Source organism: Pezoporus occidentalis, unplaced genomic scaffold (assembly GCF_034315485.1).
Source record: "Pezoporus occidentalis ecotype Australia unplaced genomic scaffold, CSIRO_AGI_Poc_V1 ctg77, whole genome shotgun sequence".
NCBI classification, from domain to species: domain Eukaryota; kingdom Metazoa; phylum Chordata; class Aves; order Psittaciformes; family Psittacidae; genus Pezoporus; species Pezoporus occidentalis.
In genome coordinates, this window is record NW_026916126.1 from 2,231,890 (window position 1) to 2,240,969 (window position 9,080).

At 37.5% G+C, this 9,080-nt stretch overlaps 1 long non-coding RNA gene across 1 annotated transcript; it reads left to right on the forward strand.

Moving 5' to 3' along the window:
• The first annotated feature begins 1,852 nt into the window (after positions 1-1,852).
• Positions 1,853-4,624, forward strand: LOC134155366 (uncharacterized). The gene is made up of 3 exons (XR_009961524.1): positions 1,853-2,030; positions 2,691-2,789; positions 3,172-4,624. It is a non-coding gene; the product is annotated as an uncharacterized LOC134155366 (long non-coding RNA).
• The last annotated feature ends 4,456 nt before the right edge of the window (positions 4,625-9,080 follow it).

Consider the following 9,080-nt stretch of genomic DNA (forward strand, 5'->3'; position numbering starts at 1 on the left):
TCTTGTGTGATGAGTACTTGCTGTTAATAATCCAAAGGATATAAGCGCAGGGTCTTACAACTCAAACCGTATTGGGATGCAGAAAATATGAAAATATATCACTCTGTAGGAAGAATTTTGCAAAATACCTAATGTTACATTACAGGCTTTTATGTATACACTAAATTATATGAAAATACAACTTTGGTTTTACAGGTAAGTAAAATCAAAAGAAATTAATTAATGTGATTCTTAAGAGTTTGATAGAGGTACTCCAGTATACCTTCTTCAAGAATCATTAAAGTTTTATACATCCAAAAGCAAAGACACAGGATAATAACTGTTTCTAAAGAGTAATATTAGTATGAGACCGAAGGCTGTGTTTGGTTTTAGTAGGGACAAAACCACTCCTCAAAATCAAGGTTATATTACTTGACCAAGTAAGAGAAATAAGCCCAAACTAGCCTGAGTATTTAATCACAACAAAAAAAAAGGATTTGATTTTCCCTCTGAAGAAATTTTGTGTTAGAAATGTTGTCATCTTCATACTTGCAAACTTATATAGTTAAGATTTACTAATAAATATACAGGTAAAGACAGGAAAGCAATTAATTTTCTCCCATGATTATTATGATTTAGGACATCAACATAAAGGTATGCAAAGTGTCCTGGGTTCAGCTGTAAAAAGCTTTATTTTCTGCCTGACAACCAGTACATAAGAAAGACAAAATCGCCTTGAAAATAAAGAAATAATAAAAATATACACAAAAAGCTGAGGAGAAAATGATGTTGAAAAAATGCATTCCATTCATTATTAATTTTCCTTGTTTATTCTAAAGATATTTCAGTTTATAGAGATGATAGAATTGTATAATCATTTAGGTTGGAAAAGACTTTTATTATAGTAGAGTCCAACCATTACCACAGCACTGCAAGATGACAACTGAAATATGTACCTAATTGTACAAGAACTTGTATTTAGACAAAAAAAAAAGAACATAAATTGAAGACTAGGTAGAAAGCAGTAGGAGAGCATAAAATACGGTAATTTAAAACTGTTAACTGACAAACAAACATTCTTACCATAAAATCAGTAAGGTAAAAAAATACTCTATGCAAATGAAAAATGAAAAAGCATAGGAATTTCAAGATGGTTAAAGAATGTTGAACAAGGAATGTACATGAAAATGAGGAAAGGAAAGGAAAGGGAAAGGAAAGGAAAGGAAAGGAAAGGAAAGGAAAGGAAAGGAAAGGAAAGGAAAGGAAAGGAAAGGAAAGGAAAGGAAAGGAAAGGAAAGGCAAAAAAAAAAAGATCCTAGATAAGAAAAAAAAATGAAATCTTCACCCAGGAAAAAAGTAATACTTGGTAGAGTATTAAAGTACAGTTATATTGCAAATGTCCACAACTCACATTTATAAAACTGTACCAGGTAGAAAGAATATAACAGCACTGGAGGAAACAAGCACACAGGCTGAGGCAAATACCAAGACAGAGGCTGCACCCATGTCACCAGCCTGCCAAGGGAGCTCACTGAAGGTGTCTGCCAGGAGCAAGGCGACGAGCACCACCTTCCCAACACGCAGGCCCGGCACCACTGGCATCAGCATGGACACAGCGAGCGGCACTCCTGCCTCCCTGTCCCTCATGCCCACCTCAGCAGCAACGAGCCACTCCTCCTTCTCATCCTCTCCCGTGGGCTTCACAGCTGCCACTCCCACCCCACAGAAAAGCAGCACCAGTGGCAACAGAGAAGAGGAGTTGGCAGCCACATCCCACCTGTCCATGGCACTTGCATCCTCTGCTTCCTCCTCCACTCCTGCTGCTACAGGCACTGTGTCAACAAATGCTCTGACACACGGTCCAGCTCCCAGCTCAGCGGCAACAAGCCATTCCTCCTTCTCCTCTCCTGATGGCTTCACAGCCGCCACTACTACCCTGCAGCAAAGCAGCACCAGCGGCACCACCAAGGAAAGCTTGGCCACCATATCCCACCTATCCACAGCACTCGTGTCCTCTGCTCCTTCCTCCACTCCTGCCGTTACGGGCAATAGTAATTTTCTTTTAGTATATCTTTACTTTTTTCCAAGTTGCTAAGTGTCTGCACTAATGTGTCTTTTTTTTTTTTTTTTTTTACTGGAAAGGTAAAACAAAATGGAAAAGAATAGAATGAAGCTTTTTTCTGTTCTGCATCACAGAAAACCCCAAGCCCAAACCAAAACTGGTGCTGTTTTCTCTTTTATAGCATAATTGTATTCTAGTTTGAATGCAGATCTAAGGAGTTAATTGTACCCTGATTGTGAGTCATAGCTCTGTCATAGAATTAAGTGGGAGATATGGACATGCATAAGGTAAAAGTTGGTGTTTCACAACAGCTCAATGTCTAAGTGGAGACCAGTGATGAGTGGTGTTCCCCAGGGGTTGTTATTGGAACTGGTGCTGTTCAACATCTTTGTTGGTGACATGGACAGTGGGGTAGAATGTACCTTCAGCAAGTTCACTCATTATACTAAGGTGTGTGGTGCAGTCAACATGCTGGAGGGAATGGATGCCATCCCAAGGGACCCTGACATGCTTGAGTACAAACTTCATGAAGTTCAACAAGGTGAAGTGCAAGGTCATGCACATGGGTGGTTTGTGAAAATAAATAGTATAAACTTGGTGAAACTTTAAAAGAAATTCTACTCATTGTTTCCAAACTACTATTTTACAGTACAGATGACCACAGTCCCTCCAAAAAGTGCTATGGCTAGATTTACAAGATCCACAGCTAATCCAATTTTCACCACCACATTTGTATCAGGACCTTGTAGTAAGTAAATATTTGATATTCAATACTAGGGAAAAAAATATTTAAGGTGAGTTATTAAAATCAGATACAATATTCTTGTTTATCAGTCAAATCAGCTGTGAAATAAAATCTCTGGATATAATTTCAGAATTGGAAACCTGAGAGAACCACCAAAAATATATAATCAAATAATGTACATTAATGTATGATTTACATCTATAGAGCAAACAGTTTATTTTTTGCTTTTGTGGGAGAATGAGGGGAAAGGACGAAACAAGCCCTACAAAAACTTACAAAAAACGGTATTAGTTTAATTTGCAATTTTTTGCTTCAATATTAAACGTGTAGAATTGCAGAAGCTAAATGAACCACCCTCAGCTGTATGGAAATTTTTACTTTGCAGTGCCAGTGTCCATCGAAGTTCAGAATGTGACTGGGGGTGCAATACAATTCATCTGGACTAGTGGCAGGAGAGGCAGCCTCCACACCATCTCCCTCATGGATGGAAATCGGGAGATAAAACAACTACAAAAGAGACAAAAACTGTGTTTGAACATTTACTTCCTGGTCATGTATACACGGTATCTGTGGAAGCACAGTCTTGTGCTGGGGATAGCAGGACTTCAGTGAGTGTTCGAACAGGTATTTCCACAATCATTCTGTGATTTCTTTCTAATGACTATACACTAAAAATATCTTTTTTGCAATATGATTTGGATTTAATTTCATAGACTATTATTCCTGTAAGTCATCTTCACTTATCTGACTCATCCCCTCACTTGGATAGGGCTACTTGCATTAAACAGAAGTTTACAAGAGCAAGTACTTATTCTGTAAAATTTATGACCATGCTCTATTTCTAAACCAGATAATTCTGTATGGAAGTCAGGATATTTTGACTGTGAATTTAACAGTAAATATTCTGCTAGCATTTGTGGTAGAAATTCTGGTGAAGTTTAGGTTGTACATGCTTTTGTGAATGCAGACAGTCCTTAATTGTCATTGTCATCTTTTAATTTCATCCTAGGACATAGACATTAAAACAGGCTGTTTAATTGTTATTTTCTCTTCAATGCTTGTGCTGCCAGGTTAGGGGAGGCATTTTTATTATTAATCCTCAAATGCACGACTTTGAGCAAATGTCATCCCAGTGCTGCATCTCCAACCTTAGCTTCAACCAATTCTTTCTGGAAGAGATCTCAATTCTCCCCTGTGTTAATGGCACCTTCTAACTTTGTGTCATCAACAAATTTTATGAGCAAACACATGCAATTGCTGGCAAGGTCTATAATGGAAATGTTGATCAAGTTCTACAACAAGACTGATTCTCAAGGAACACCACAAGTAATATCCCACTAAAGCAAGCTTTATTTTTTTAAAGCTGCCATCTCCCCATTAGCCAATTTCTTTAGACAAACCTTTTTCCACTAAAAATTCACCACTTGGCATTGTATAGTATTGTTTTCCTAACTCTTCCTATTGGAAGAGATCTGAAAGTCAGCTTGTCAAAGGAAGCTACTAGGTTATTTTGGCATGATCCTCTTTTGGTAGAACTGTATTGAACTTTATCATACTTGGTAAGCGGTTGAGAAAATGTTCATGATTTCTTTTAATATCTTTGGAAAGTTCTAACTTGCCTTTTAGCAATTGTTGCTTTCTTTCAGCATTTCTTGACCTAAAATATAACTGTCTTTTTTCGTAACCCTTTTTTCCGTTCTCTAGTGAATTGTCTGATCATTCTCAAAACCTTTCTAGGACAATTATTCCAGCAGTTAAGTGTGGGGTTCCTCTTAGTGACTTACCCTCTGTCTTAGGCTTTAGAACCACAGAACCAGGGAATTATTATTTCCATTCAAATCTTTCAATATCTCAGTCCAGTGGCTTTCATTTATTAGTTTCATTATTTAAAAAAAAACAAACCCACAAACTTTTGTTTTGTTTTGCAATCTGGAGGCATCTGCCCTACCAGAAAAGCATTTGAGAGCCAATTAAAAAGAGCAATAAAGACCAAGTCACCTGGAATTTATGTGGAGTTAAATTATGTTCAACTCTGTGAGGAGAACTAGTGCTACGCCCAGTGAGCTAACCATGTAAAAACTGCAGTACCACTCTTTACTACTGTTTTGAACCATTATAAATAATTCAAATTAGCCAGTCCAGACAAGAGTACTGAGGTTTTGAGACTCCATGATGCATATTGTTTTCAAATGAAACTGCAGGTGACTTTTATTTCTGAAAAGTCTATCTAGTTTACCTGAGTTGCACAAGCACGTAACAGTAGCACCTGTATCTTTAACTCCCACAAGAAATTAGAGTTCTCAACATTATGTCACTAAAGTTCTCAAATGCCACCTATCCACCCACCACCTGCCTTTCTTTTGATATGCTCCATTTTTATAATCTGCAATTCTAAGTTCTCCAGGGCAAAAAGAACTGCTGCTTAACTGATTCCTTGGCCATGATTAAATGCTTTCTCCTATTTAATCATTTTTTTACTAGCAACAACCACACATGTACAGAGGCAATTATCTTGACTTTTAAATTTATTTTACAGATCCTGTTTCCTGTTTCAACAGAGCTGAGTTTTGCTTACCATAGAATACTGCCTGTCCTGACTTAAAAGATATGGTATGCTCATGTAAGTTTTACAGAATTTTAAAATTTGTTTATTCATAACTATGGGATGTTATTTCACAATATATAATGTCTTTCATGAGTATTTTGCCATCAGCTTTATTGTGTCAATTCACATAGCGCTTGAAGTTCACACTTTTTTTGGTAAGGAAGCTGCCTTCATCAAACTTCAGCATCAGATTCCAGTTCTATTTTTAGTCTGGACTATTCTATGTAAAGCATACTTGTTTTGGCTTAGGGCTTATCCACCTCCTCAAGAGGATTTAAACATGCTCAGTGCCTTGGAAAATGTAATAAACCAATCTTGTTTCTGCTGAAATCAATGGGAGAGTGGCTGTTGACTTAGGGAGATGCGTCCTGAATAATACAGGAATGACTAACAAATTGTGAGAATTGTGACGGCTGACAGTTGAAAAAGAGATTCAACTCTGGAGGTTCAGAATCTAGTACACTAGACATATATGATACACTTTCTTATTATTTGATTAGTTTCTGATTTTATCAAATGGTATTAGAAATACATGAGAGAATAAAGTCCAAAAAGCAATTGTGGAGTGACATCCTGAGATGCACCTAATTATTTCTTTTTTTTTTTTCCGATTATCAAGTATTTCCCTGCAGTGTTTTGTTAAAAGCCAGACATTTAATCATACACTTTATGACTCTGAAAGTAAAGATTGCAAAACAATGTCTGAAAGTATCAAAACAGAAGTAAGTTGTTGCAATCGTCTTCGCCATCATGAATGAACTAAGAAAAGTTTTATGATTAACAACATAGTCTCCTAGATTCATTGTTAAATCAGTATTGTGACAGGAGAAAAATATAATCCCTCAGGAGAAAAAAATAATCCCTCCTTGATAAAAGAGTATAGGAAGCACAACAACTGTCTTGACTGAAGGACAGAAAGGCTGATGTCCCATAAGGGGTATGTTCTCCGTTTCTCAAATGTCAGATATTTAGTGAAAGGCACTTTAAAATTCTCTTTTTGCAAGCACAAGGAACACCCCATCTGTTTATTTTCTTCCATCTCACTAAAAACATGCCTTCGAGAAGGAAAAAGAATAGTACTCAAAAATAAAATTTCAACACATACTTGGAAATATGAGACCTTTACAAGTGCGCAATGTTTGTCCAGATCAATGTCATTTTGCTTCGTGGTAGCAGTTGCAAGACTGGAGAAAGTTTTGAGGGGCCCATATCAGGGTGGAACTAAGGAAGGGAAGTGGAAGCTTACAGAGCCTGGGTGAGCCTAGTAAAGCTGACATGCAGAAGCAGCTGTCTGCCACTTAGCTGTCTATATCAGGATGCTAAAGAAAAGGACTAATAATTTACACATCTCTCAGGAATCCTGATGTATAATAAGCCTGTTGGAAAGGTAAAACTACTGTAAGATTGGGGTAGACTGCTTTTCAATAACTGGCATAGAAAATTGTTTTTTTAGTATATCATACCTCTTAGCTAAGAATCTCCACAGATTTCATAAGCAGCACTTAATTTGTTCTCATAACACAAAGTCAGAGGTAACCTTGTCTTTTGACTGCTAGCATCTCCATTTCATCGTGGTCAAAATTTATTTTAGTAAATTTAAGAGGCTTCCTCCAACCTCACTAAATGAGACAAGAATCCTGTTATTGTGTTTTAATAAGATTCACTCAGGTCTTGTGCACTATGTCAGCATGACCTTTATTACACTTTTCTTTATAAAATGGCTAAACCAAATAGTGGCTGTACTAACATCACTGAAAATTATGGTGAATGCTCCATCCCTGACAGTGTTCAAGGCCAGAGCCTTGGGCAACATGGTCTAGTGTGAGGTGTCGCTGGCCATGGTAGAGGGGTTGGAACTAGATGATCTTTAAGGTCCTTTCCAACCCAAACCATTCTATGATTCTATGATTCTAAAATGTAGTCAATTTCTGTGTTGGCTTTTAATGCGAACTTAATGTGACATGCAGTTTGGGGTGCGGGTTTATCCCACAGAGAAAGATGAAGGTAGACAACTCAGCAGTGACTCAGAAACAAGGTTCATTATCATCCATGAAACACAGTAATCTTTCAGACTTTTCAGGTAAAATATCACACTTATCCGCAGCAAGAATATACCTTTTTCTTAGTGGGTTGAGTCAAATACCTAATTTTCTGTAAAGATTAGTCCTGACAGAAATGTTTCAACCAGTCTTACATAGTTAGAAGGGAGGACTGCTTGTTCTTGCCCTATATCCACATGAGCACTGGGCAAAACTGTACTTTTGGAGACATCAGTGTAAACCTAAATCATTTCAATTGGTGTAATGGGATTATACTTAGTTTGTGATAGAATGACTGAGAGACAAATCACATCCTTATCTGTACAGTTATTGTGTAATGTCATGATTTTGATGATCTGGTGACAAAGCATTTTACCTGTTCTAAACCTCTAACATCAAGCTTTTTGCTGTTAGTGTGTGCATGACTATGCCTGAAGTTTAGCTGCACATGTTGAAAAAGCTAGGGGACACTGAAGGTATCTTTAGAAATGTTAGGTGCACTTTGTACACCTAACACCCAATAATTTCAAATATTGTACAATCAGGGTCCCACATGGGTTTGTAGCCTCTGGAGGACGATTGCTAGTTTCAGTGCATTATTCATTGATAACTAGGTAAACAGTTTACTGCTTTGAAAGTCAAACTTAGATTTCATATTTTCAATCACAAACTATGCATTGTTCCAGAATCCTCCTTCAGTAATTTTTTTAGAGAATTATAAAAATGGAAAAAATAAATATCCTGCTGTATGTTGATGCATGCATCCTGTGCTGCCTCAGTTGACTGACATAGGGAACAAATACTGGTTTCAATTTACACAGGTTGTTAGAGAAATGCGCATTAGACTGAAAGATGACCAGTTCAATATCATTATGCTTGGATTCAGACCTGGGAGTGTGATTGCTGATTTTATTTCTCTATTGCAAACCCAAGACTCCATTGGTGTGAATGTTATGCAGACACACTTAAGTCAAATACTGAAGAGCAAGTCTGGTGACCAAACTGAAGTAACTATACCATGTAAGTGTTGTTGAAACAGCTTTTCTGTGATGGTGTGGGGATTAAAGGGTCATATCACCTGCTCTTCACAAAAGATGATAAATTAGTTTCTTTCTTTTAAAAGATTCAAGTATTTCAGATGACCTATTTAAACAGTCACAGAATAGATAGTCTAGATGGCATCTGTTTTAAAGAGCTACAACATACACCCAGTTCCAGACTTAAAGGGTTGGTGGGCTCTCTTCACATAACAGGAGGGCTAGGTGAGCTTCTTGTTGTAGCGTGTATCACCTTTTTACCCTCCATGATGATCTTAAATGATTGGCTTTCAGTGCAGAAGGGAATGAGGAGACTTATTCTGTAGTGGCATCTGTGATACTTCCCTCTAGATAGAGATGTGATGGAAGGGTTCAGCTCTTCTGCTGGACAATCGTCTTTGGCCCCTGCTTCCTTGGCAGAGGTGGTGTGGGTTTAGCAACACAAAGTACTGCAGAGATGCAGAGAGGCTTATAGGTAAAGTAGAAATTGGGCAGGATATTAATCCAAAATACAGTATCTGTCATGCTCATTGTAGTGGTAATATGCTTATTGCCTTGAGCTCCTACGAGCTGGTGGCTTTTCATGCAACACAGATGCTCCTTCTGCTCCAGT